The sequence below is a fragment of the Bos mutus genome, chromosome 1, assembly GCF_027580195.1.
Source record: "Bos mutus isolate GX-2022 chromosome 1, NWIPB_WYAK_1.1, whole genome shotgun sequence".
Lineage (NCBI taxonomy): Eukaryota > Metazoa > Chordata > Mammalia > Artiodactyla > Bovidae > Bos > Bos mutus.
In genome coordinates, this window is record NC_091617.1 from 29,791,272 (window position 1) to 29,796,575 (window position 5,304).

General features: G+C 39.6%; 1 pseudogene; it reads right to left on the bottom strand.

Moving 5' to 3' along the window:
- Nucleotides 1–2,603: 2,603 nt before the first annotated feature.
- LOC138987594 (small ribosomal subunit protein eS6-like) lies at nt 2,604–3,400 on the bottom strand (annotated as a pseudogene).
- Nucleotides 3,401–5,304: the final 1,904 nt, after the last annotated feature.

Sequence of the window (5,304 nt, forward strand, 5' to 3'; positions counted from 1 at the left end):
TGATCTTATTTGCTACTTTTCAGTTCAGTTCAGTTCAGTTGCTCAATCATGTTGGAATCTTTGTGACTCCATGGACTGCAGCATGCCAGGCCTCACTGTCCATCACTAACTCCAGGAGTTTACACAAACTCATATCCATTGAGTCGGTCATGCCATCCAACCATCTCATCCTCTGTCTTCCCCTTCTCTTCTGCCTTCAATCTTTCCCAGAATCAGGGTCTTTTCAAATGAGTCAGCTCTTCTCATCAGGTGGCCAAAGTATTGGAGTTTCAGCTTCAATATCAGTTCTTTCAATGAATATTCAGGACTGACTTTCTTTAGCATGGACTGGTTGGATCTCCCTGCTGCCCAAGGGACTCTCAAGAGTCCTCTCCAAAATCACAGTTCAAAAGCAATGATTCTTCAGCACTCAGTTTTCTTGAGAGTCCAACTCTAACATACATACTTCACTACTGTAAAACCCATACCTTTGACTAGACAGATCTTTGTTGACAAAGTAATGTCTCTGCATTTTAATATACTGTCTAGGTTGGTCATAAATTTTCTTCCAAGGAGCAAGCATCTTTTAATTTCATGGCTGCAGTCACCATCTGCAGTGATTTTGGGGCTTCAGAAAATAAAGTCTGTCACTGATCCCACTGTTTCCCAATCTATTTGGCATGAAGTGATGGGACTGGATGCCATGATCTTCGTTTTCTGAATGTTGAGCTTTCAGCCAACTTTTTCACTCTCCTCTTTCACTTTCATCAAGAGGCTCTTTAGTTCTTCACTTTCTGCCATAAGGGTGGTGTCATCTGCATATCAGAGGTTATTGATATTTCTCCCAACTATCTTGATTCCAGCTTGTGCTTCTTCCAGCCCAGCATTTCTCATGATGTACACTGCATATAAGTTAAATAAGCAGGGTGACAATATACAGCCTTGATGTACCCCTTTCCTGATTTAGAATCCATCTGTTATTTCATGTTCAGTTCTAACTGTTGCTTCCTGATCTGCATACAGATTTCTCAAGAGGCAGGTCAGGAGATCTGGTATTCCCTTTGCTTGAAGACTTTTCCAAGTTTATTGTGGTCCACACAGTCAAAGGCTTTGGCATAGTCAATAAAGCAGAAGTAGATTATATTCTGGAAACTCTCTTCCTTTTTTTGATGATCCAGCAGATGTTGGCAATTTGGTCTCTGGTTCCTCAGCCTTTTATAAATCCAGCTTGAAAATCAGGAAGTTCATGGTTCATGTATTTTTGAAGCCTGGCTTGGAGAATTTTGAGCATTACTTTGCTAGCGTGTGAGATGAGTGCAATTGTGCGGTAGTTTGAGCATTCTTTGGCATTGGGATTGGAATTAAAATTGACCTTTTTCAGTCCTGTGCCACTGCTGAGTTTTCCAAATTTGTTGGCATACTGGGTGCAGCACTTTCACAACATCATCCTTTAGGATTTGAAACAGGTCAATTGGAATTCCATCACCTCCACTAGCTTTGTTAGTAGTGATGCTTCCTAAGGCTCACTTGACTTCTCATTCCAGGATGTCTTGCTGTAGGTAAGTGATCACACATTTGTGATTACCTAGATCATGAAAATCTTTTTTGGATAGTTCTCTGTATTCTTGCCACCTCTTCATAATATCTTCTATTTCTCTAAAGTCCATACCATTTCTGTCCTTTATTGTGCCCATTTTTGCATGAAATGTTCCCTTGGTATCTCTAATTTTCTTGAAGAGATCTCTAGTTTTTCCCATTCTACTGTTTTCCTCTATTTCTTTGCATTGATTGCTAAGGAAGGCTTTCTTATCTCTCCTTGCTATTCTTCGGAACTCTGCATTCAAATGGGTATATATTTCCTTTTCTCCTTTGCCTTTCACTTGTCTTCTATTCACAGCTATTTGTAAGGCCTCATCAGACAACCATTTTGCCTTTTTGCATTTATTTTCCTTGGGGTTGGTCTTGATCCCTGCCTCCTGTACAATGTACAGGCACTCTGTCTATCAGATCCAAACCCTTGAATATATTTCTCACTTCCACTGTATAATTGTAAGGGATTTGATTTAGGTCATATCTGAATGGTCTAGTGGTTTTCCCTACTTTCTTCAATTTAAGTCTGAATTTGTCAATAAGGAGTTCATGGTCTCTGCCACAGTCAGCTCCTGGTCTTGTTTTTGCTGACTGTATAAAATTCTTCATCGTTGGCTGCAAAGAATATAATCAATCTGATTTTGGTATTGACAATCTGGTGATGTCCATGTGTGAAGTCTTCTCTTGCATTTTTGAAAGAGGGTGTTTGCTATGACAAGTGTGCTATGACCTTTCATGGCAAAACTCTATTAGTCTTTGCCGTGCTTCATTCTGTACTCTGAGGCCAAATTTGCCTGTTACTCCAGGTATTTCTTGACTTCCTACTTTTGCATCCCAGTCCCCTATAATGAAAAAGACATCTTTTCAGGGCATTAGTCTAGAATGTCTTATAGGTCTTCATAGAACCATTCAACTTCAGCTTCTTCAGCATTACTCATCAGGGCATAGACTTGGATTACTGAGATATTGAATGGTTTGCCTTGGAAATGAATAGAGATCATTATGTCATTATCTGATGTTACTTTTAGCACTTCTCATTTTTCCCTCGATTCAGACTTAGAAGCTCTCAGAGAGGAATAGCTTCTATCTCTTGCAATTTATTCCAAGCATTTATGTGTGTGTGTGTGTGTGTGTGTGTGTGTCCTCCTTCATTTTCTTGGCCAAAATTCAGGATATTCTGCAGCCTCTTCATTATTTTTCTTAATACACTGTTTCTTTCAAGATATACATGAGTGTTTGTGTTGCAGAACATGAAATAACAAGACAATGAATCATGTATTTTGGTGGTAGATTTCTTACCTTCCTTGTTCAGGAGCTTTCTCACAACATACCAGTGGACATGATTTCTTTAGAGAAACTGAAAAGTTTGTGGATTCTGCTAGTTCTTTTGGGTCCCAAGTGACATAGCAGAGTAATATCAGTGAGTCCAGGAATAAATCCCTCTCCCCTCTCCTGTTTTTCTGTTTGCTTTTTTTTTTTTTTTTTTTTTTTTACATTGACTGAATTGAGAACACTCTGATTGGCATCCACAAAGTAACACTGTACAGATTTACCATGTCTTTCTCCAGTCCTTGGTCTGTAACAGGAATGCCCCTTGCTCAATAGCAGGCAGATTTGGCAATGGGTCAACACATCCTGATTCATGGGAAGCCTTGCTGTCATTGCCACCATTGATTAAGACCATGCAACCCTTCCTGTCCTTACCCAGAGCATCAGTGGCAACTTCTGTGGCCATACAGTTCTCATAAAAGTTACAACATTGTCGTTCATCATTGAGAACTTCAATACGTTCCTGGGAGCCAGTAACCAGGAAAGAGATGTTCAACTTCATCTTGAAGTGACTGACTACATCCAAAGCACCACAAAAAAGAGAGATAGTGGAAGATCCTTTGGAGAAGGAAATGGCAGTCACTTCAGTACTCTTGTCTGGAAAATTCCATGGACAATGTAGGCTGCTAAACTACCGTCCATGGGATTGCAAAGAGTCGCACACGCTGAACAACTTCACTTGAGTGCTTCTTTTAATTTGAGGAACTTCTGTACTGTTTTCCATGGTGGCTGTACCAATTTACATTCCTACCAACAGTGTATAAGTGTTCCCTTTTCTCTATATCCTAGCCAACATTTATTTGTAGCCATTGTGATTGGTGTGAAGTGATATCTCACTGTGGCTTTTATTTTCATTGCTATGATGATTAGTAATGTTAAGCATCTTTTCATGTGCTTGTTGGCCATCTACAGGTCTTCTTTGGAAAAAGTGTCTATTCAGGTCTTTTGTCCATTTTTAACTAGTTTTTTTTTAATATAATTTCTATGAACTATTTATATATTTTGGATATTAACCCCTTATTGGTAACACAATTTGCAAATATTTTCTACCATTTAGCAGGTTGTCTATTCATTTTGCCAATGGTTTCTTTTTCTGTGCAAAAGCTTGAGCTGGGAAGATCCGCTAGAAAAGTGATAGGCTACCCACTCCAGTATTCTTAGGCTTCCCTTGCAGCTCAACTGGTAAAGAATCTGTTTGCAATGCAGGAGACCTGGGTTTGATCCCTGGGTTGGTAAGATTCCCTGGAGAAGGGAACAGTTCCCCATTTCAGAATTCTGGCCTGTAAAATTCTACAAACTATATAGTCCTGCTGCTGCTGCTAAGTACTTCAGTCGTGTCTGGCTCTGTGCGACCCCATAGATGGCAGCCCACCAGGCTCCCCCATCCCTGGGATTCTCCAGGTAAGAACACTGGAGTGGGTTGCCATTTCCTTCCCCAATGTATGAAAGTGAAAAGTGAAAGTGAAGTCGCTCAGTCGTGTCCGACTCTTAGCGACCCCATGGACTGCAGCTACCAGGCTCCTCTGTCCATGGGATTTTCCAGGCAAGAGTACTGGAGTGGGTGCCATTGCCTTCTCCTAACTGTATAGTCCATGGGGTAGCAAAGAGTCAGGCATGACTGAACAAGTTTTACTAAATTAGGTCCCATTTATTTATTTTTGCTGTTTTCTTTTGATTTAAAAACTTATTATGTTTTAGATTAATGAGTGTTATGCCTATGATCTCTTCTAGGAGTTTCATGGTTTTAGGTCTTATATTTAAATATTCTATTTTGAGCTTATTTTTGCATATGGTATAATGAAATGGCCTAATCTCATATTTTATATGTATCTGTTCGGTTTTCCCAACACCATTTATTGAAGAGACTGTCTTTTATTCATTGTATATTCTTGTCTCTTTTATAGTAGATTAACTTACCATAGCAAGAAGAGATAAGAAAGCCTTCTTCAGCAATCAATGCAAAAAAATAGAGGAAAACAACAGAATGGGAAAGACTAGGGATCTCTTCAAGAAAATCAGAGATACCAAAGGAACATTTCATGCAAAGATGAGCTCGATAAAGGACAGAAATGGTATGGACCTAACAGAAGTAGAAGATATTAAGAAGAGACGGCAAGAATACACAGAAGAACTATACAAAAAAGATCTTCATGACCCAGATAATCACAATGGTGTGATCATTCACCTAGGGCCAGATATCCTGGAATGTGAAGTCAAGTGGGCCTTAGAAAGCATCACTACGAACAAAGCTAGTGGAGGTGATGGAATTCCAGTTGAGCTATTCCAAATCCTGAAAGATGATGCTGTGAAAGTTCTGCACTCAATATGCCAGCAAATTTGGAAAACTGAGCAGTGGCCACAGGACTGGAAAAGGTCAGTTTTCATTCCAATCCCAAAGAAAGGCAA